Below are 24509 nucleotides of genomic sequence, written 5' to 3' on the forward strand. Positions count from 1 at the left end.
AGCCCAGCCTAGGCAACCTAGTGACATAGACACGCTGTCTCGAAATCAAATATAAGGGAAGGAAGCGAAAGGGTCACGTGGTTTACCTCAGTGCAAAGGCCCGGGGTTCGATTTCCAGTAACGAGAACAAAAAGTGTCTGACCGAAGACTGATAGCTAGAAAATGAAAAGCAATAAAGTAGAACCGATTGAAATGCTTCAGTCATTCTATTATCAGACCTATAGAAAGATGTAAGCCTAGGTCACCGAGGTGAACAAAAGACAAATGAAGTCGACATCTGCCGCCTCTCTTTTTTAAACTACTCATTTAACATTTTTATTTACTCTACTTTGTTCAAAATTTCAGTTATAGTATTTTATACAATTACTGAGTGATTACTCTAGGGGTCATCATACACCCTGAATGATTCTACATCAGGTATAACATGATCATTTTCAGACAATGAAAGTCCCTTTTTCAACGCTGCACTGCTACTGCCAAATATTTTATTCTTCCCTAAATTAGAAAATCCACACTATATTTTAACCGTTATCTGCTATAAATAATTACAAGTAAATTAATAACATTTGCTATCTGTACCATGGATTTGCCATTCTTTCTACCCTTTCTCTGTTGATGTAGACATAAACATTTCTGGTATAATTTTCCTTCAGCTCTGAAGATCTTTTAATACATCTTGTAGTGTAAACCTCTGGTGACAAATTCCCTCTGCTTGTTATTATTTATTATTATTATTATTATTATTATTTTATTATTTGAAAGTGTTTCTATTTGGGGAAAAACATTTTGAGAGCTAACGGACCCAAAATATATGTTTTCACTTTTCAGCACTTAAACGTGGCATTCCATGCACACCCTTTGCAGTTAGGACTGTCCCTCCAGAGCACGTGTGTCCAGAGGTAGGGCTTGGGAAGGTGACCCCGTCATGGGAGGCTGGACTCATGAGAGTTGAAGGTGCTGCTAGGATGTTGAATCTAATTGGACAAGGCAGGTTACTTCTTCCTTCTCTCTTTCCCGCTGCTTCCAGGCTGCCATGAGACTAGATTTCCTCCACCCAACTGCTGAAGATGCTGGGGAATCAAAGGTGAAAAAGTTGCTTTGCTCCTGGAAATAATAAAAAAATCATAAATCAGTAAATCAAAGTAAAATAATAAATCACAAAAAATTCTATAGATAATAAAATAGGTAGATGAGGTAAAGAGCAATCCACTGGTTACTCCTGTCGGCAGGATTAGGCAAAACTACTTGAAAAAGAGTAATTGAGCTAAGACCTAACAAGCCACCCACTGTATGATCCAGGAAGGAGCATCCTGAGCCAAGAGAATTCTTTATACATTAATCTTAAATCAACTTACTCTGGTCACATGATGCACACAGCGTGGTGTGCTGGAACCTATACATTACTGGGAACTGGAGACTTGTTTGTATCATTGGAGATCAGCTCAGGCAGAGGTTTGAACTAATGCGATAGCTACAGAGATGGAAGAGACTGCCTGGGTTCTGATGGGTCCTGGAAGAATTGAGAAAGACAAAGTAAAAGCTTTTCTGTTGTCTTGGTCATCCATAACTTTTGAAAGTCTATGCTAGGTCTTCTTAGAAGGAAGATGGCTTTCAAATCTACAGAGTCATTATGTGTTCATTTCGTGAATACCTTTGTCTCTCTCAGTCATCATTTGAAATTCCACACAGTTTTATTCCATGAACACTTCAGTCTCACTGGAAGGACTGCAGACAGAGCGTGACTTTTAAATCAAGTATCATCTTTTTTCTTGTCTCCAAAAGTGGGACACTTTGCCCTCAGTTTGAGTGTCAGGTCAGCAGCATCAAAAGTGTAAAGTCAAAGTTAAGTCCAGCCTAAATAAAGTATGGATGGGTTAAAGGCAGGGTACCACAAGGGCCCAGTTTATCCAGCACCATTAAAGAATGATCAGAGACTGTGCAAGTTGTCCTCTCAGCTCTGATAGAACTAGACAGCCAAGATGTCTCAAGAAAGAAATCCTGTTCAGATGAGACCTGTTTAGCTGTCTTTTTAGACAGAGCCCGGACTTGAAGTCAAACTGATACAAAAGTGAATGCTAGCTCTTCACTATGGGTCCATGAGCAAGACACTTAATTTCATTAACCCTTCATCTCCTAACATCTTGTATTGTTAAAAAGATAACGGTATGTCCACTTTCTGTGTTTGCTGTAAGAATTAAATGAGCTAATTTGTAAATAAATGTCAGTACCTGAAGTGATTGATGGCCATTTTGTGGTGTCTTCCCTGAAGTACAAAGATTGTGTCAAGTTTCAGGAAATATAAATCCTTTGGCTAGGATATTACACAATGGAGAGATCGTTCTGTTAGAACTAGCATACGAATGTAAATGACAAATTCCCTTAATATTTTCTTGTTTGGAAAATCTTCATCTGCTTTGATCTGGATATTTCTGTTTCTCTAAAATTCATATTTGAAGGGTCTAATCCCCCAAGTGTCGCCATTAGGTAGGGCCTTTTGGAAAGTGATTACATTGTAAGGGTATACTGCTCCTGAATGAAATTGGTGCCCTTGTAAAAGCTCAAAGACCTAGAAAGCCATTTCCACCATGTGAGGACAGAGCAAGAAGGTTCTGTCTATGACCAAGTCAGTGAACACCTTTACTTGGAATCCCCAGGCTCCAGAGCTCTGAGCAATAAATTCCTGTTGTTTTAATAAGCTACTGAATTCATGGTACAGTGTTAAAGCATCCCAAAGGTACTAAGACAATACCTAATAGGAATAATTTTTATTTCATTTATTCTCAAGTAAATGGTTTGTTGCTGGATTCTTATTCATATTTTCTGTAACTAAGAGAGAGAAGATAGCGGGTTTGAGACAGTTTCCATGATGAAGTTCAACCCCTTTCTTTTCTTTCAATGTTGCACAATTTAAATATAATGAAAGCAAATATTAAATATTGAAACAGGCCACAGAAGTTAGAGGTAGGAGAAATTGAGACAGTAATGAAAATTACATTTGAGTATATTGAAGACAGGGCATGAGCCACATGCTATGTTGTATAATTTCCATCTTTTCACCAAGCCTTAAGGATGATATTATTTTCCATCTTGCTGATGAACAAATTGTCGCACATAGTATTATATAATATATTGTGTTGTATGCAATTATACAAGAGTTATATAACAATCACACACATGCGAAGAGGCGGAACCAAGATTTGGACCCACATCTGTCTGACTCCAAAGCCCAGTGGATTTGCACTACAAGGAGAGAAAGGAAATTGCCATGCCGGGCAGTTAGACAGGCACCATGCAGCCTGGAGGGTGAGAATGAAGAAGGGAGTTTGAGCTAAATAATTATTTTGCATGATCTTTTCATATTGTGTTGTATGGTCCTCCCCTCCTATGATATGCAGTTTTGGGGCAGCATAGTCAGTCCCTGCTCCTCCTCAATGAACTTGGTTTCCCTGAGCTGCTCAGCCAGGCTCTCCATGGGGACCCCAGTGCCTCCAGCCCTGCCAGTCTTGTCCAGGCCAATGGCCTCAGCCTTCTTCCTCCAGATCCTTTCCTTCCCGGCCCTCCTCACAAGACCACTCAACTCTGACTCATAAGCAGGTAACCAGAAGAAAGAGGCAGCTTTTCAGAAATGCAGAAAGAAGAATGATAACTCTGCCAAGGAAATTCTCAGTGAAAGAGCAATCCAAGGACCATAAAGAGCAAAGAATGTTTTCTGTTTTCAAAATTCTCCAACACTGATCAATGATCTCCTAGGAAATGCAGTCACCAGATGACGTCTGAAACACTACTTTGTATTTGGTTCAAACTGTGGAAGACCCTGGCTCCCTCCAGGAGTGTCCTGAGACATGGTACTGCTCAACTATCTTTCTATCAAAAACAAAACTAATTTTCCTGAAAACCAGCTCCCTTGAAAATGACCAAGGGCTTATCTACAGGAAATGTAACTGTAAGGCTAATTTTTGCCTCGTTAGACTGATAGATCATGGCTCTCTCTAACAAGTGCTTTTAGTCACAATATATTAAAGGAAGAAAATAGGAATGTGATGCCTTTGACAAATTCTACTGGTAAATGAATTCAAAGAAACATTTACACCCTTTTGGAACAGATATTGTGAATAAAACCACTCCTTCCCCTGATATATTCAAATCATAACTTTGAATTCCCCAAAGTTCTTCCATATTCATTACATGATTTTATGTTCAAAGCCATAACATAGAAGGAAAAGTAATATTATCCCAATTTTGTATTTTAGAAAGGCAAGACAAGGAGGCAATATATGTTCTCTTTAAATTCACAGAGCTGGTTAATGACAAAACTAAGCTGGGTAATTTCTTCTAATATGTGGAATTATTTTAATCTCTTAGATTACTTGTTATTTCTGAAAGTTTCTTCTGTTTCTATAAAAGGAAGCTGCTCAGCACTCCACAAATGTTTACTGAGCATCTCTTCTTGGCAGGCAAGGATTTAGAAGGCGGCGCTGCACTGAGGAACACAGATCATCTCTCCACGAGCAGGAAGCACACTTTCTAGTGGGAGAACAAAGACGAAACAAAGTAAACTTTTTTAAACATAAAAAAGAGAAAAGACTGCAATACTGAGGGCTCTGCCAAGGGTGACACTTTACAAGTTGCAGGTGATCATTTCAGTCTGGGTGAATCGGGTTGTTGGTTTTCCCAACACCTTCACATTCCAGGGATGGCAGGGGGTTTATAACTCACATCCCATCTCTTGTCACACCGTATCTTACTGACGCGTTTGTAACGCATTGACATATTTTATGTGCATCTCCTCCAGTCCCACGATCACTTCTCAGACTCAGACTTTTATTTAGCCTCTATCAGGTGGATTTTCCAAAACATGCTCAGACCTTCTCCCTAACTCCAGCATCTCTCCTTTCCGACATATCTTCCCCATGCCTGCAAGATTTATCTTTGCGAAACCTATGTTGGGTGAAAGAATGACAACAATCATTCCAGCATTGAGATTCTGCCCAAACTTCTCTTCTAAGTGTATTTCACTCCCAGTAAATGAAATTATTCACTTGTCTTTATGCTGTATCTGTACTTTTCTACTTCTGTCCCATTGATCTCACTATCTCCAGTTACTACCTCATTGCCTCTTAGTTTCTATGGCCTATCTTTTCTCTAGGCCCCACTTTCAAGGTACCCACTGCAAGATGGAAGGAAGGAAGGAAATTACACTCTCATATCTCTTGCTCTGCTCTTGTCATTCAATTAGACTCTCTCCAGCTAGCATCCCTTTGCCCTTGGGCTCTCTGTGTGAGTACTGACTTTGCCTCACTCCTCCACTAGTATAAGGGCTAATCCGGCTATGCCATTCCCCTCACGAGCCACAATTCTTCAGCTGTAGACCTTCCTGCCTTCCTGTCACCCAAGGGAAAAACCATGGCGCATGGGTGGTTCAGTGGTAGAATTCTCGCCTGCCAATCTTTCTTCATCAACTCCACTACAGTATAATCTCACCAAGTCTTGCTGATTCTGCCCCTCATCTTAGGTAGAAAATGCCCAGGTGATGTGGTATAACACCTCAACCGAATCTTTCGTAAGGCTCTATATCAAACACATTAATATTTGTGCAAGAAAATATAAGAATGTTTGCCAGGAATGAGGTCTGTAAAGATCTATAAGGCAAACTTGTGCAACAAGAAATGCTAAAGAACGTGTTTCCCTCTGAAAGCAAAGGATAACAGATGGAGATGTGGATCTTCACCAAAAAGTGTAGAGCGTCATAAGTTTCAAATATCAAATTAAAAGACAAGGCCTGGCTGAGTATAGTGGCACACATCTTCAAAGTCTTTCTCCTCTGTAATTTTAGGCCACAATTTCTTTCAGGCAGATCTCAGTGTCTTTAGAGAGACACTGGCCCAGGATTTCTCAGTTAACCCCACACAGGAAAGGATGCTGTCATGGTCCTTACAGAACTCTTTAAAGGGATAAATCTGTATCTGAGGCCATCTGGAAGCACACATGGCCTGCATTCGGGTCACAACCCAAGACTTTGGTCATAAGTTGAAACTTAAATTCTGATCCTAACTCACGTTGTTCATATGTCAGACGGGTTATAACTCTTGTAACTCAAGGGTCCACTGTACATAGTAAGATCTGTCTCAAGAAACAAGAAAGAAATAAAAATAAATAAAATTAAGTGAAGTGACTATTTTCCTGTTACGATATTCCCCCTTTATGCAGGGAGATATGGTCCAAGACTCCCAGTGGATGCCTGAGGCCAGATCATAGTCAGTGTCAAAAGATTTCTGAGCCATGGGAGAAGGTGGAAAGAGATCCTGACAGGGGTGCAATCTGGGGACAGTGACAGTGAAAAGAATTTGCAACCATACCCAGGACATCAAGATGAAACCCTGCAGAACTGTTTGGAGATGCCTGGGCACTCACCAAATTATTTATGTGAATGAGGATTCATAAACTGGACCGCATAAGAGCTCAGGAGTCACGGTATTGACATCTGCCTTAATCCTAATCCCATGAACCTGTTGATAGGATTCAGGCACCAGGAAAACTCCTATTGAGATATGTTTAGCACAACATCTCATATGTGATCACAGAACATTTGTTTTTCAAAATACAAATTAACATCCTGTGAAAAAAAATGTTCCAAGGGCTGCAGCGTGACTGCCCCACCAGGAGACTACTGGGTAACATGAACGCATGGGCATCGCCTGTCCGCTGCCCCAGTCAGTGGTGCATGGCCCTGAATGACACTGCACCTGTCTCATCTTTTAGAATACTTCTTGTTGGGCCAGGGATTGAGCTCAGTGGTTCCACCACCTGCCTAGCAACATAAGGACCCGAGTTCAACCCCCAGTACCAATAAAAAAAAGAATGCCTCTTGTCCCTAGGATGTACTTAGGAGAGATCCAGCAGGTACACTGCAGACCCAGGCAATCTTCTAGAGTAAACCCCTCTTTGGCCCAAACTGGGAGTCCTACAATGGTCATGAGAAAGTTTAGTGATTGATTGTGACTCTCATTTCACATGGTTCCAAGAAGTCCAGACTTAAACTTACAATTCTAATAAAGCTTCCACTTTGTATGTTATGGCTCCGAGTTACATTCCTCTTCTAAGTGATTATGACTTTTCATTTTTAACTTGTATTTTCCTGTTGTTGTGTCCTTATTCCTCGGCAAGTAGGTAGTTCCTTTATGGCATGATTTTTATTGCAGCTTGGCCAAAACCCTCCTCACCATGTGACCAGGGAGGCCCGGGAGTAAAGGACTTTGTTTGGTCTACTCCCTTCGTTCATTCGTGTCTTTGTTCATTCTTCTCTTCCTTCTGTAACAGAGATTCAGATCCTTCTCACTCTGCTTACATGAATGAAACTGATATTTTAAATGCTTGTTTCCATGTGTGATCAGGAAGGATTTAAAGGGCAAAGTAAATTAATAAAGGATTGCGTAATACAGAGTGGAGCATTTACTATGCCTTCCCTCTAAGGTAGGCTAGCAAATTTTTAAAAATTAAAGAACAGTATCAATGAGCATTTGGCAATTTATAAAAGCGATTCAGGAGACCACAACTTCAAAACTACTGAGCTATGGTCTCCACCCAGTAGTTTCTGAAACCGTTTACAGTACTAATGCAAAAACTAGATAATATGAACACTGAAAATTCTTTGATTCGAATATTTTCTTCACTCTTCTATCTAATCCAGAAAAGTAATTGTGCCATGCAGTTTGTGACTCAGACTTGTGCCCATGGATGGGAATTGAGAAAAATAACAGCTTTGCCAAATTAGCAGAGTGTGTGTATGCAAAGAATTTCACAAATTACAGTGACTATTCTGAACATCCGATTCCCGAGGGAATCACATCCAAGCAATAGAAATTGTTGAGGATGAAAATCCGAGTACAAACCCTGCGGGCTGCAGCGGATACACGGAGTCCATCTGCATTCCACCTCCAGTGTTACCAGGGTGGTCCAAAGAGAGGGAGCGCGTGCTGGGCAGCACCATAGGCTCATAAGCAGGCTCTTTTCTGCCCTGTTGGAACTTGAACTCATTCTTCAGAGCAAACTTGGAGCTAACTTTGCAACATAAATTACGCTATCACACTGTTCCTTTGCTTACCCAGTCCTGGTGGCCTCCTGCTGCACTTAAGCTAAAACCCAGGCTCTATCATCACCCACAATGTCCTGTAAGAGCAAGGTCCTTCCTGCTTCTCTGACCATAAACTACAATCCTTTCTCTGCTCCTCACTCGGCCTGCTATGTCCCTCCAACTAAATCACAGCTGCATGCATCTGTCAGTGTGCAGAAATGTGCACTTAATAGAGTAAATTATCCTGCATGTGAACTTTACTTCAATTCATTAAATGACAATGTCACTATGGAGATGAGTTAGCAACTGGAATTGTTAAAGTGCAAGGCCCAGGGTCTAATCCCAACCCTGATAAAAAGAAAAAGCCAAAAGCACCTGCAGTGGCTCACTTCTGAGCCTCTTTTGGGCAAGATATTAAGCTCTAAAAAGTTTAAGTTACAAATATGTGTCTCAGGCAAACTGGCAATCCCAACTAATATGAATACCTCCTAGGTGAATACCTAACAAAACACATATGCAGTATTTATGGGGAAGATCTGAGCCAAGAAATCTAACAAAACTTAAATGAACATAGAAATATTCCAAAGTTATAAATAAAAACATTGATGTTATGATCATTGAAATGTACACGTTCAATGCAATTCCAATCAAAATCCTAATAAAGCTTTTTCGTAGAACTTAACAGAAAATTTAAATTGATATGAAGGAGCAATGACCTAAAGAGGACCAACAATATTTAAAAAGAATTACGGTGCTAGGACTGGACTAATCAGATGCCAGATCATGATAAAAAGCTATGGTAATAAATTGACAGGCAAATAGACCAGGAAGTCAGAACAAAGTATCCTAAAACTAAATCTTGTCTAAAACCATGAGACGTTACATATTCCTGCAACCAACGGTTGTCTTGGTGTAAAAAGATACTACATTTCCTACTTCAAAAACAAGTTACAGAGACCTAAGTTACTGGAGACCTAAACACAAAGAATACAACTTTTAAATGACGGCAGAAAAATAGTTTTATGTTCTCTACATAAGAAATAATTTCTTAATTTTTTCATAAAAAACTATAAAGGACAATTTTAATAAAAATAACCACATTAAAGATTTAACACATGTAATGCACATGACAACCACAGTGAACATATTTGCAACCTGTATGTATATTCAATAATATTTAACTATTTAGCACAAATACATAGATACATATTTTACTTCTGAGTTAAAATCCATTTTTTTATTGTTGCTCAAATTGTCCCGGATTTTGCCAGTGGGAACCCCTCAAGCTGGGTGTTATGTTTCCCATTGTCAAGCACTCTCTGTGTGTGGCACCTGCTCTTTCATTTTGTAGCACATTTAGCAACCTCCTCGCTAAGTACATGGACAGTATTTTCAACAGTGAGAAAAGCAACTTAGTCATCCTTCACTTCAGTACAAAGCAGCTTCTACCAGACATGAACTAGTCTGGTGGTCAGCCAAAATTAATCGCACACTATGAAGCTAAGAGAAAAAACTACTGCAGAATGACATACACAATGTATTATCATTCACTCAGAAAAGATCCACAAAATAATAGTGCATCTTGTTTGTGAACCCACACAGAGACAGTGACAAAGAGAAGACAGCCTGGGTGTGCAGGAGCTGACCTGACATCCACAGCCAAGTTGTCTGCTTAATGTCAAAAGGCATCAGCCTCAGCCAGGGCCATTCTGTGACCACAGTGGACCAAAGTCACCACCCCAACCATATCTGAATGGGATAAACATTTCTTGAACCATAAACTGACTGATCATCCTGATATCCTGGCTAATGGGACGGTTGCTTCTTAAACAATTATCTGTAGCATGGCTCTCGACCTCTTCCCTTCTAAATGAGATTTGCTAAGACATGTACCAGTACCTCCACTTCCCACAGCATCCACCTAGACCCTCGCTTCTCGAAACCCTCCCTTGTACCACTGAACACCAGTCTAGGCCCTGCCCTGAGTCTTCTCTCCGACGACCAAAGGGAGCCACGCTGTGGTTCTCTATGGTGGGATCTGATCAGGTGTTTCCAGAAGTCTCTGGAAGAAGGGCTTCAATAATATAAAAGTTTTATTTAAAAAGGAGGAGTGCACATTCAAACTTTAGGGCATCAAGCATCAGGGACTTTAAATAATATCCAGGCAGCTGTAATCGAAGAGATATTATGGCTTGTGAATCCATGCCAGTTACCATATTACCATTGCTGTAATTCAGGCGTAAGGCAGACAGCAGAGATTCATGGAAACCAGGATTCACATTAACCATTTTAAATCAACTACTTCCTTTATTATTCCAATTCTGTCGTTACCTGGGATGCCAGAAAAGAGGATTCATCATGAAAGATTACAAACTCAAACTTAGGGGAACACTAAATAAATAAAACAAAAAGGAAATTAAATTATTTACCTCTGACTAATTAAAGTCATCAATAAAAATGAACCCAAATCTAGTTCATGTCTATCGCTTCTCGGCCTTTGGGCTAAAATCAAGTGTAGTATCTGTTCTTATCAGTCTTGTTCATGTCTGAGATTCAAGGATGTGCACCAGTAAAAGCCCATAAGATATGATCAAAACACAGGTGGAGCCGGGCATGGTGGCACACACCTGTAATCCCAGCACTCAGGAGGCTCAGGCAGGAGGATCACTGTGAGTTTAAGACCAGCCTGGGCTACATAGTGAGTTCCAAGTCAGTCTCAACTACATAGTGAGACCCTGTCTCAAACCCTCCCCACAAAAAACGTTGGATGTTTAGTTTTTTTTAATATTTATTATAAAGACACATTGTCATTAAAACTCCATCGAAATACTTCACCTCACTTTCAACAAACTTATCCCAGCATCCGTGCCACCCTCTGAAGCAATCCTTGGAGTTCTCCTTCTTGAATATTTTTAGTTGAACTTAGCTGCTTCAATAAATGGGCTCAGTTCAAAATGTTTACCTTCCACAGCCATGTTGAGTTTGGGGAAGAGACAGAAGCCACAGGGTGCCCGCTTTAGTGAATAAAGTAGAAACAGATACATTGCAATGGTTTCTACACTTCTGCCTTTCCACTGGAGGGCAATCACAGCAGGAATCACCATTTTTTCTCACATCTTATGAAAATACTCATGAAAACTGCTTCAGAATGTGGCAAGAATGGTGGGACAAGCATGTTCAAATGAAGAGGGATTTTGAGGATTCATGGCAATTTGTCTTTTATTGTAATAGTTTTTAATTTAAGCTTTCACCATATATTTTGATCATACCTCATAGATTTGGCATAGAGGGGTCCTCACCACCTATTCCTGCCTGGACTCTTACCAACACTGTGACTTGGGGTCATTTCCGTAACTTTGTTGACACTTAGTTTCCTCAAATGGCAAATCATACTTTCTGCCTTAGAAAGATATTAGAGAATTGAGAAGAGTAACGCCATCATTTTTCATGTATTGCAACTTACTCTGCAAATAACATATGTCACTAAAACGCTACAGAAGAAATAGCTGAAGATGGGAAGTTTGGAGATCTTAAAATGAAATTTGAACTCATAGCAGTTCTACGTGGTTAAAATATTGGCTTCTTCTATGGCAAAGAACTTTAATCTCAATTTTCTGTGCTCTTCTAAGATGACTGGGGGAGGGTTGGGGTGTGGTATTTTAGGCTATGACCCCTTAAGGTATAAAATACCTAACAGATACCTTGTTCAGCTCAAGTGTCAACATTCAGAATTTGACCAGGATTCCAACATGTTCCACATTCCTGCTGTTACATGCCTTCAGCCAACTCATTTTTGTCCAATCCTTGGTTATGGTCTAGACTCTTCAACCAAATCACCACCTCTGGAAATCTCCCTCACTCTCAGCGGCTGGTCTTGCCTCCAGGCTCTCAGAGAAATGTGAAACCGCCAGAAAAGAGCTCTCATCTTGCCACTCCTGCTTCCAACCTCCTCTCTTCCATTCCCAATAAATCCAGCTTTCTCCGTCCTACATAAGGTTAAATCTGATCCATTTCTGTAAGAACTTGACCTTATCAATTATCCTCTTTTTCTTCTAGATATTCCCACTCATTATCTTTGCCTGTTTCCCCAGGGTCATTCAAGTGTTCTCTGCTCTGTTTTTTTTAATTCCCAATCTGAAGTTCCCTTCCATTACAGCCCTCCTTTCCCTTTTGCTCAGCTCTACTTCTGAAAAGAACTGTCTCCGCCCACGGTCCCTAGTTCTTCCTTTACTCACCCATTCCACAAGCCACCGAAATCTCGCTTCTGGCCTCACCATCCCAGCAACCACTAGTGAAAGTCGCCACTGCCCTCTAAGAGACATGCTATGAGCCTCAGCGTGGCCAGGACCTTAGCAGCGCCTCCGGGAGTTCACTCTGTTTTCCACTTTTGTGATACATTCTCCTCGGTCTCTGAACAGTCCTTTAGTTTAGCCCTCCCTGTATCACATTTACTGAAATTCATTCCTGAGCTTCTCACTCCCTCCTTTCACCCTCACAACTCAGCCACTATCGCGTCTTCACTTTCCATCCAGACTCAAGGGCATCTTTCGATCGCTCCTCTCCACCACGAGATTTCCCACTTGGCTACTGGGCGCTTACCGGGATCCACAGAAACAAACACTGAAGTGGAGTGTGAGGGGTAGAGTTAAGCCCTGTGAAGAGGAGGAGGAGAACAGACACTTGAAGGAGTTTAACTTCTCCCAGGTCCCCCTTGGTTACCTCAGTAGGCCATCTCCCCACTCATCTGGCTGGTGAGGACTAACACGCCGGGGGGGTGTCTTTCAGGAAGGCAGACCCCAAAGGTTGCCGATCCCATAGCCGGACGCAAGTCCTTCCTTGAAGGTCTTGGAGGATGTTTCCTCATCTACAATAATCACTCACAGGCATTTTAACCTCAAACAAAGAATCAAGCACATCTTCCAAAACCTGCACCTTTCCTGGTGTGCCCGATGTCTGCCAATATGCCATCTAACACCCCCTTCCCCTCGCCCTTTCCTCTTCCCAGCCATTGAAATTAACATTGAGTGGTGTCTCCCATCCCTCTGAGCCTTTCTCTGCACTCGGCTGAGGAGTGAGTTTTTTTAAACAAAAATCCTTCTCACCCTTTGGCTTTTCTTCCCATTCTTCTTAGAACAATGATCAAATCACTTCGATGGATCTGCTCCTCTCTCCCACCAGCCCAGGACCTCGAGCTGCAGTGCTCCTCCCACCCCAGGCCCTTGCACACTCTCTTGTCTCCTTCTGAAGTGGTCCACGCTCTTCCCAGCTCAGCCCAGCTGATATGTGCATATCCTCCTGATCTCAGCTTTATTCCATTCTCTCAGAGAAGCTTCTGGGACTTCAAACTCCTCGCTGCAAAACCACACTGTCCCACAGTCATCGGCAGAGCTGTGACAGTAACTGAAACCGCTAACAGGGTGCATTCACACTCGTTATTGGTGATTCTATATCTGCCAATTTGCCTACTCACTGAAATGGATTTGTAACCTCCATATCAATAACCATGGTGCTCTTCCCGGTCATTCATGACATGGACAGAGGGGCAAAGGGTCACCCAAGCACATCCCCAGCTGAGGTCAAACAGGATTACACTCCACATTCTTGTTTCAGATCTCACACTATAAACAAGGGTCCTTTTCATGGTGTATTTACTGTCACATTTTCCATGTTTGTGTTTCTTGTTGGTGTTCTGCACAATGCTAAAGTGCTGGCTCATGTTCCTAGGTGTAAGAAGGCTGTGATATACCTTAGACAGAAAAGGTATGTTGGACAAGCTTAGCCCAGGCAGAAAGTCAGTATTGTTAGTCATAATTCAGTGTTGATGGATGAACAACACATATTAAACAAGGTGTCGGTAAATAGAAATGCACAGAAAAAAGATTATGGATTGGTCAGCTGACAAAAACATTGTGCTCAGTGGTCTTAAGAACAGAACGCTATCTTTTTCCTTGGAACAAAGAGTCCTAGGTTCATACATTCAGTGTTTCAAGCAACTTTCAAGAACTTCTCTACCTATGAAAATAAAAATCTGCTGAAGTTGCTTTTTATTACCTCTCCCCACTGAATTTAAATACCCAAAAAAAGCAGAAGAAAAATCCATCTTAATTACAGTTATATTCTCAAAAGGGGGAATGGGCTTTACATAGCAGAAGCGTGGTAACATTTCTTGGTTGCATGAATGAAAATGAGTGTAATCTGGTAAAGAAGATGCAGTCTTTTGTGATTGTTTCCTGCAAAGCTAGGGCCATGCAGATCTTCTTGCCACACACAAACCTCCCTCTATGAACATTTTGTGTGCTCCCAGCAACTGCTAAGGCTTGAGGCAAGGAGGGGATGTAATTACATTGAAGGAACATTAAAGGAAACAAGAGACCCGAAGTGCGGCCCAACCCTTGTGGCAACCACGCAAGGAAGAAGCAGCTCGAGCCTTTGTTCCCTCAGCTACAAAATGCACTAAACTCAGAAAGCCCTGTCAGCCCTGATGTTGAAGCTTCTGTGTTACCCTGGACCATGAGCCCAACCCATTTTTCCACCCCACTCCTAGAAGAAGATGCCTCTGATCTGGCATGAGGGCCCCAAAGACCAGGGACTTGGAGTTGTGCTCTGCCGCACCTCCAGTGACAAGTATCCAGCAAGCAGTAAGTGTTTATAGAATGTGTCGATGAATCTGCCTCCAAGAACCCACACTTCTAGCTCTCTATATTAAGCTCAACCCCTTTCACATTTGTATACACATTAAAACCATGCAATACTAGAACTACACTAAAATATCGGTGAAGTGTGCTGTTGTTAAAGGGAAACTGCAAACAAGATTTTGCATTACTTGGCTTTTCTCTTGAAGGTGTAAGTACTACATGTTTTCTAATCCATCGGAAGCCATTTTTGTGTTTGTCATAAGGTAACACTTCAATAAACTCTTTCAAATAGGTAACCAGAGACATTTGTAGAACAGGGATGGACACAAATACCAGCTAAATACCCAGTGTATGCCCAAAGTGATTCGTCACACCCTTCCTCTGCAGGCACACTTTCTGCTTTCCCCACTGCCATTTTCCCAGACGCTTGGAAATCATCCTCACACTTTGCAGTGCTTCTTATACATCCTGTGGCTCTCCATGGCCTCTCCAGATCTCCTTAGCAAACAAACAGCAATGATAATACACACATAAGTCCTTCCTAAGCCCCCCTCTCTCTCCATACTTCTCTCCTGCAAAACAACTGGGCCACACTGTATTCCTTCTGTCTCCAACTGCGCCGAGCCCTCCCTTCACCCTAGGCCTTTCTACCTGCTGCTTGCTCATTCTGCACCAAGTCTCCTTCCTCTGAGTCCCCCATCACCACCTCGAGGGCTCCTTGGGGCTCAGCTTAGCTTCGGCCTCCACACAGAAAACCTGCTTAGCCCTTAACCTGACACCTACTGAAGGCTGAGTCAAGGGTCCATAATGACTCCTGTCTACCACTTAGATAATTCAGAGTCTCTGGACTTAGCCTAGATTGTCTGTCCTCCGCAAAGAGTCTAAGCTTCCAAGATCACAGGATTTATCACATTCAAAGTTCCATGTCCTAACTCAGTGCAGGGCCAGACACGAAGAATGGACTCAACAATGCGAGTGGAAATAGTCAGAACTTTCTTTTCCCCACTGACTTCTAATTCTACCTTTCCATTATATCTGATAGGATGGTCACTAAAATCCATTTTTCACCCTGTTTTAAACTATATCTACCTAATATACCAGTATCACATTATTTCAATGTACTGTAGTTTTATGACACATTTTTAAATCTGAAAAGCACACAAAATACACAACTTCCATTTTCTCACCCACTTAGTATATTTAGATGAACTTGAGAATGACATGTTAGTCTTTTTAAACTTTGTTAACCTCATTTGATGTTTGAATAGAGTTACACTAGACCTGGGAGCAAAATTATAGCATCTGCAATGCATATATTTTTCTCTTCCTCTAAAATTTTTATAGCTTTTCTTCTATTACTTTAGTTACTGTCACATCATTGGTAATCATAAATTTGTAACTCACATTCAGCTTTGACTTGAAACACATATTCTACTTTTTATGTAAGAAATTGGTACTTCTGAGCCTCTAATCTAACCAGCAATATCAAGCAGTAGTGTTTGGCTGAGTTTGATACAACTGCACCTTCTCTCCCTCCTGAAATAGAACCCTTGGCCTTCATGATAATCCACCCCACTGATAGTCCTTCTCCTACAGCAGTGATGATGAACCTTCTAGAAACAGCATCCCAAAGCCTACTTATTTATAGCAAAACACCAACACTGCAGTTAAACCTGAATACTGATGTTTTAGGCTAGGAAAAACAACTCTTATTAGCATTTTTGTCTTAATAAATAAATAGATAGATAGATAGACAATGCATGTTCCATAGTTTTGCCACCACTGTCCTCTGGGTAGCTCCCACTCTTTCTGTGGGCTACAGGTTTTCTCTCTGAGCTCACTGTGGTAGCGCCCCAAGGATAGGTCCTCTGCTCAGTGAGCGACCTCTCCCCTAGGGCTCTCAGCCTGACTTTAATGGCATCTATATACCAGGCCGTCCCAGATACCTAACCCCAGCTATGACCCCTCCACTAAATAACAGCCTCAGATTTCCACTGCCTCCTTGAGATCCTTCTTACATACCTAGTAAGCTTCTCAAATTCTCCATGGCAGAATTAAGTATTCGAGCATAGAATTGAAAATAAGCAAAATTTGATCTTATGGGAAGGGTATAGGTGACTGCAAGATTCCTGGAAGTACAAGAGGACAGACTTGCAGGCCCATGGCAGCAACAGTCCCCAAGTCATACTGCAGAAATGTTACCATGGACGCCAGACACGGACACCAGTGTCCACGCTGCTGCTGGGCTCAGAGACCGTGCCTCTGACTTGCTGCTCCCAAAACAAAAGGCAACCTGAGGCTGCATGGGTGTGGCTGATTGAGCCAGAGTCAAAGTCACCCCAACCACAGAGATTACTGCTGAAGCAAGAGTCTGCTCTCTACCCTAAGAAACCATGGATTCCTAATGTAGGTCAAATCCTTTAGCAAATCCTGTCTGTGGCTGAAATGAATGACAGACATCTGCTACAGTGGCCACATAGAAGACTCGACTCTTCTCCCCCACCCTAGTCCAGCTCTTGCCCTGGCAGTTATCTCTGATGCTTCCTTCTCACTTTCTTTACATCAAACTTGTGATCACCACTTCTATCTCTGAATACACACAAGAAGGCATCCCCTTCTGTCCAACCAAACCGCCAGGCCCCTTTTCCCGGACCACATACCACAAAGGTGTGTGAGCTGCTGCCTCCACTTTTGTCTTCACGCAGTGAACGCCTGGGCCTTCTAATACTCAGTGGATCCTCTGAGCCCTCCAGCATCTTTACTCTGGCACACAATGTGCTCTGTCCCTTGGTCCTTGCTCAATGTTCTAACTTCACCGCATACCACCAAACCTTCCCTTACTAAGCTCCAACCACAGCCACACTGGAATTAATTCCCCTCCTTGAACACCAGTCTTGTTCTATCTACAGGACCCTTGTGTGTGTTTCCTCTGCCCTCAAAATCTCCCCACAGCCGGCTCCTTTTGTCTTTTACATCTCAGCTCAAATGCTACCCACCTTGAGAAATCCCATTCTTAAGGGAGTCCTTTTGTTTCTCTCCATCACATCCTCACACCCTCGGTCACATCTTTTTTGTTTTGTTTTGTTTTGCCTGTTTTCGTTTATTTATTTGGGGTATTTTTGTACTGGGGATTGAATTCACAGCTTTTGCACTGAGCTACATCTCTGCCCCTTTCTTGTTTTTCATTTTGAGATAGAGGTCTCACTAAGTTGCTAAGCTAGGCCTAACTTGTGACCCTCCAGCCTCCCAGAGTTGGTCTTACAGGCATGCACCTCAGTTCTGTGCTTAATACCATTTTGCATTATGTGGCATTAGCCCATCTCTGTTCTGCTGTCCACCTCTCACTCCTGGATGATAACTTTTTCAACTTTATCTATCTGTGCATTTTTGGTGCCTCTCACAGTGCCTGGTAGAGCAGAGACTTGATCTATATACGTATAAAATAAGGTAATAAATCAATTAACAGCAAAGACCAAAGATTTTACTGCCAGATAAAGGTAAAACCATCAAGCCTGTGATAGTCAAAAAGGTTCCATCAAAGAACTGAATGCGAAGATTAGCCTTAAACAATGGGTAAGTAAAGGTACAAGATCCCAGTGATAAATGTAACTGTAGTGTTTGCTTTAAATGTACCAATAAACTTAATTTTAAAAAAAAACAATGGGTAAGATGTGGACTTTCAATCGCTTAGCAGGACACTGAGCAAATGAAAAATATGACGGGTAAAGAAAGAAGAATTATAACAGGCTCAGGCACCAGACGGAGGAACACAGCAAGGAAGGCTGAGGTTGTAACAGACCAAAAGGATGCATGGTGAGGCATAGAAGTGACCATGGCTGACTTCGTTAGGATTCAGAGTCGGTCTTGAGAGAACACGGTCTCCTAGCCAAGGTCATTTGCAATTTTTCAGTGATGGCAGCTCCTTATCAAGAAGGAACCCTAAATCCTTTGTCTCATCAGGCTGGGAGCTGGAGCCAATGGACCCCACAGAGCAGAGAGCACAGGAATCAACAAACAAAGGAAATGAAGCCACAAACCTAGAAGACAGACTTGTGTTGGGAGACAAACAAGACACATTAGCAAATAGAGGAAGAAATCAATCATGGCAGTGCTGTAGTCCCTCCATACTAATTAAGCCGGTATGTGGATGCAAGCTTCTCCCTAAATTGCACGTTCATCTTCTTCCAACAGCACTCATTGACTGCAATTGGCACATTAAAAAGGCAAGACAACCAACCTTCATACGTTACTGTATTTTTCCATAGTCAGCAAGATTTAGAAGCTTGATAAAACCCAAGGGCAGTTCAGGAAGCTGGGGAAGGGTTCATCAAGGAACACATAAGCCTTGAGGACTCTTCCTTGAAACAATCCCCCAGCCCTTCCCTGTAGCATTGAGGTGCAAATTTTCTGCCTGTAGATTTTCTTCTCTCTGGACTTGCCGTAATGTTTCCTAGGGACATTGCTCGTATGTTCCCATCACACTTGTTACTCAGATCCTCCTTCCCACTTCTGCACAATTCCCTCCCCCGGCATGCTGCTCGGGATGCAAAGCTGAGCAAACAGCCGTCTGAACAAGGAGCTGGCCATTAGCATCGTATCGTGTGTCTAGGAGGAAATGTCACGCCTGTAACTAAAGTCCCTGTATCCTGTTTCAGAGGTGTCACGTATTATTAACACAGACCTCTAGGAGAGATAAAGCATACGCTGTGTTGGCTGGGGTTGTCCCAGTATGCAGAGAGGTCAGCAACAGAGACCCGAAGAGGCCAGTCTAGGAGGGCCAAGAAGATGAAAGATTAGCTACCATCTGCTGCTCTGTATACTTTGCACATAACCAAGGCTGCACATTTATAAGGGAAAGGGGAGCGTGAGATGTTAAAAACACACACAAGGCCACATCGCCAAAGAAGATATGGAGAGTAAGTATATTGCAGTGGTTCGTTGGTGCTGCTATAAAAAAAATCTATTAGATTGAGTGGCTTTGTAAACAACAGGAGTTCATTTCTCATCGTTCTGGAGGCTGATAGGTCTGAGACTGACCCAGGTGCCCGCAGACTGGGGTCTGGTGGCTGCTTCCTGGTTTACAGAAGGTGTCCTCTTGCTGCATCTTGATACGGTGGAAGAGAGAAAACGAGCTCGCCCTGGGCTGTTTGGTAGGATCACTAGCACCATTCATGAGGTGAATGACCTAATCCAAAGCCTCACCTCCTCATCCCTTCTCAGTGATGATTAAGTTTCAACTTCTGGATTTCGGGGAGACCCAAACCTTCAGGCCATCGCACATGTGAGGAGACGCTCGCCTCTGTATGCCATCAGGGAAATGGAACTAAACAATGAGACACCACCACAGCCCAACTGGAAAATACAGACCGCTGCCCCTGAGTGTTGGTGAAAATGTGCAGTGGTAGGAGGACTTACGCGTTGCGGGTAGGAAGGCAAAGTGATACAGCCAGTTCAGAAGACAGTTGGGAGGTTTTCTTACAAACACTGAACATATCCTTACCATCGGGTGCCGCACTCACAGTCTTCAGTGCTCACACAAAGGAGTGTTCCGTCTCTTTGTTGTCTCTCCCTCCACCCTGGCTCGTGGCAACCACTGACTGAGGATAAGCATCTTGAAGGCAATGAACATGCTCTCTGTGACCCTGCAGAGGTGAGAACGTGTTATTGCATGTTTGCTCCAACCCACGAAATGTAATAGAAACCATAATATACACTACGGCTTTGGGATCATAAAGATGTGTCGATGTTAAGTTCAAATGCTCTACGCTGATAGCAGGTGTTGATGCTGGAGAAGGCTGTGCGTAGGTGTGAGCAGGGGTTTGGCGAAATCTCTGTCTTCCTCACAATTTTGTTTGAACCTAAAACTCCTGGTACCAAAAACTAAAATGAAATCTTTTTTTTTTTTTTTTTTTTTTTTTTGTAAAGCTCAAAAACAGGAAAGAAACGAGAAAACTGGTCTTTCTTACCTTTCTACTAACATCCTTTTTTAACCTTCCTGAGAATGCTAGCTGAGATCATCCAAGGAAGGGGCTCTGGAGATTAACTTGAACTCCTGCCATCCCTTCACGAAGAGCTGTCCTGTTCCCTCATGGCCACTTTCCTGGCTGCTCACTGCATTTCCTGGGCGGTGACTTCTGTGGAGGAGCCTTGCAAGTTGGCTCAGGTGCAAACGTCAGCCCACTCTGCGTTTCCAGTGCAAAGCATGGGGCTGAGAATTAGAGAAACTCATGAAGAGCAGCATCAGGAAAGTCTTTCTGCACTACTAAAGACTCCTCCCCAGAGACAAAGTTATTAAAGTTTGACTCGCTGAACAATTCCAGGGGAAAGATTGTGATGCTCCGTCTTGAGACAGGAACAAACTACCACCTCCCACGGGAATAATAGCCTTTCCCTCGGAGCTGAGAAAGACAATCACAGAAAGAAAGGCCATCCGTGGAGTGGGCGAGAAAAATGACTCAGGTACCGCATTTTCTGTATTTCGTCAAGAAATGCATCACTCTGCAGATGGCTCTGATTTAGTCACATTAGGAGAAGCCAAATATGGATTGGGTCAATACCAGCCCGCATCTACCCAGGGCCTCCTGGGAGCCCCGTGGAGCAGTGATGCCTCCAACCCTCACTCATATGCTGTAGATTTTTCCAGCTTTTTCCAGTTTTATTAATAAGTAAGCTGAGCTCTGAGAGATTAAGCCATGCACTTGAGTTCAAAACTTCCCTTCCCACTTCTCTGCCTCTCTGCCTTCACTGAGGACGGCGCTCAGCGGTGGTGGATAAAACATCCTAACTGCCAGTCCAAAGGAGCCCAGCACTTCTGCCCACAGCCTGTTCTCTGCAGGAGGCTAAAGGCCAGGAGGATGGAAATATTGCACATTCTTCAAGGGGTGGAATAGGTGGGGAGAATTTAAGCGATAATGAGGAAAACACATCGAACAGAAGCGTCGCAAAATGCTGTGGGCAGACACAGTATTTTAGAATGATCACAGGAAATAAAGTAGAGCTGAAGAAAAGTCTTTACAAATCAGAAACTATTCACGCAGGTGCTGTCCAGAAGCCGACTCTGCCTGAAGAAAGGAGCTCACCCTTCCTACAGCTTTACTGGCTTACTGGTGACTGGGAAGCCCCGTGGACCAAGCAAAATCATAACCTTTGCTATCTCGTGATGCCCAACTAGGGGTAGACGTTCTGCCGTGTATACAGGCAGAAGTAAGCTTCTTCGGAAACTGAGTGGATAGAGACACTGTGAAGACTGAACTCTGTCATGAGAGGAAGGGAATAGGAGGGACTGTGGGGTGGGCATTGGGGCTGAACAGGATCCAAATACGTTACACACCGGGAAATCCCCCAACACGTGAAACTAGGGAGTGTGGCGAGGGGGCTGGGGGAAATGTTAAACCCATTCCTCCCGTACAGTCGATATAAACAAATAAAAAATGGGGGGGGGGAACTGAACTATGAGCAGTTTCAGATGAAGCATCCCCGACTCCCCTCGATCATCCCAAGCTCCGACCAGAACTGGCACAAGAATGGCAGAAACACAGAGGAGGCATCAGCAAAACGCAGACGACAGGTTTTTCCACCGTTGTGGTCCAGTACGGTTCTGAGTCAGACATGATTTAGTGTGTGTAGGAATTATGTGAGAATATATTGTTCTGCCCGTGTGTATCCCTTGGTGTTGTGTGTTGTATGTTTATTTCGAGGGAAAGTACTGGCTGAATAGTGAGCTATGATCATCTTCTTTCTTAATATGAAAGTTTTCCTTCTCAATGAACAATTTCTGCCAACTTTTACTGGAGAACAAAGGGTCTCATGTCCAGATATTTGCCCGGGTCTCCAGCCCCTGTAAGGCCCTGTCTTACGGTTTTGTATTCTTCTCTTCCATCCCCACCTCTCCTCTCCTGCCCCGCTCCTTCCCATAGACACTTAGGCAGATCAATTTGATACCGCTTCCTAAATATGTGCGTCATTGGAAAGATACAGCTTTAGGTTTATATGTTTGTTCAGTTTATATAAGAATTACGCTTCATCTCTTACTCTACTTTTAATTATTTCTTTTTCTGTCGTTGTTTTTGCTTTACCAAGTCTTGTGTTTTTGTGCTTTTTCTATTTAGCTGATATATGATTACTTCACTGCCTCTAAATGCCACACAGTATCTCACAAGATGCAGTCTTGTCACTTATCTAACCCACTGGAGATGGACATCCAGGGGTCCTTAAACATTTTCACATGAGCACCCTATGAACTCCCAAGTTTCTGTGTAGTAAACATCTAGGACTAGGATTTAGGATCTTGGGATATATGAAATATCATCAATTTACAAGGTAAATATTTACATTTTTTAAATTTATTACAATAAAAGGTACATTGCTATTAATGCATCTCAACATCCTCCCCTCACTAAAAACACACCCTATCGCTCTTGCCACTTTCTGGAGCAGTTCTGGAAGTCTTATTTCATGAAAGTCTTTTTTTTTTTGGAGACAGAGTCTCACCATATAGTGTGGGCAGGAGGGAGAAATGGCAAAGGGAGTAGGTGTTTAAAAATGAGAGTGTTTTAGCCAGGCCTGTAATCCCAGCACTCTAAGAGGCTGAGGCAAGAGGACTGCAAATTCAACCTCAGCCTGGACAACTAAGTAACTTAGTGAGGTCCTGTCTCAAAGTTAAGTAAACAAAGATGGGGGCTGGGGATTTAGCTCAGTGTTTCCACCGCCTGCCTTGCAAGTGCAAGGACCTGAGTTCTTTTTGAAAAAAAAAAAAAAAAAAAAAAAAAAAAGACAACTGGTGAGGTAAGTTCTTAGTCCAATCCCCAGTATAAAAAGAGGGAGGGAGGGAGGTATGGGGGACAGAGAAGAGAGTCAGAGAGACAGAGACAGAGACAGACCTTTATTTTACCTTTATTTTACGTGCATCTCTGATTTGCATTCTCTGACGTTCGGTCCATTTCTCAGGAAAAAGAACTATCATGACATCTATCACTAGAGCTCTCTATTCAAAGGTAGAGAAAAGAGGAAGCCCTGTCTTCCGGTTGTGGAACAATGGCTGGGGAGCTAATTAATTATTCAAAGCAACTCCCAATTTGATTGAAGCATTCTTAGAAAACTCATCTCGTGATTGTGTCTCGATGTCCCCATCCTTTAAGTGTGATGTGTCTTTATTGAAGACCCATTGTCGAGTCTTTATTAGACCTAAAGCTTTCTACATTCAGTCCTGTTTTAATTTGTCAGGACCTTAAAAAGTATAATTCTATTAGAGATTCCATGTGTAAATCACAGAATGGAATGTATTTGCAATGGCCAAAGGCAGCTAGATACAGCTGAGACCATACCAAAAAACCTCCAAGAGATTGTGGTTAGGGTTTCTGTTGTTGAGCCCACATTGAGAAGTGCCGGGCAGCATCTGTCTTCACCGAAGACAACATGGCCGGTGCCTCTTTCTTATAGCACACGGAGTAGTGGGGGAGGGTGGACAGTATAAATTTGCATCTGTGAAATGTCTGCTTAGAAATTATTGATTTTATTTTCCCTGAACAACCTATTAAAAGGAACGTTTTTCCTGGTGCTTTCCAGAGGGCCTGCAGGAAATCATTCCTGGTAGGGACTGTTGTTTTATGGGTCTTTAGGATGGGAGCTTTCGATATGAACATGAAATGTGGGAAGGAAGGAAGCTGGGGGGCTGGCTTTTATTCACCGCACATCCTCCAGTTTATTTTTCCCAGAGGGATTAGCACAGGGGTCCTCCTAGGAGCCCTCCTCTAAAGAGCCCCTCCTGCAGGAAGTTTTTAGAGTTAAATGCTGGATCTAATTCC

At 42.5% G+C, this 24509-nt stretch overlaps 1 long non-coding RNA gene and 1 pseudogene across 1 annotated transcript in view; one reads left to right on the plus strand and one right to left on the minus strand.

Annotated features, from left to right (window-relative positions):
- Positions 1–779: 779 nt before the first annotated feature.
- Positions 780–24509, minus strand: part of LOC117286766 — a 30531-nt gene continuing 6801 nt past the window's right edge. The window contains exons 3-4 of the long non-coding RNA XR_004517886.1: positions 20207–20348; positions 780–1104 (exon numbers count right to left, since the gene is read on the minus strand). This is a non-coding gene — a long non-coding RNA (uncharacterized LOC117286766). The remainder of the gene's footprint in view (positions 1105–20206; positions 20349–24509) is intronic.
- On the plus strand, positions 10554–10652 carry LOC117286800 (annotated as a pseudogene).

This window comes from Fukomys damarensis, unplaced genomic scaffold, assembly GCF_012274545.1.
Source record: "Fukomys damarensis isolate Sample0158 unplaced genomic scaffold, DMR_v1.0_HiC HiC_scaffold_18, whole genome shotgun sequence".
Taxonomy (NCBI): domain Eukaryota; kingdom Metazoa; phylum Chordata; class Mammalia; order Rodentia; family Bathyergidae; genus Fukomys; species Fukomys damarensis.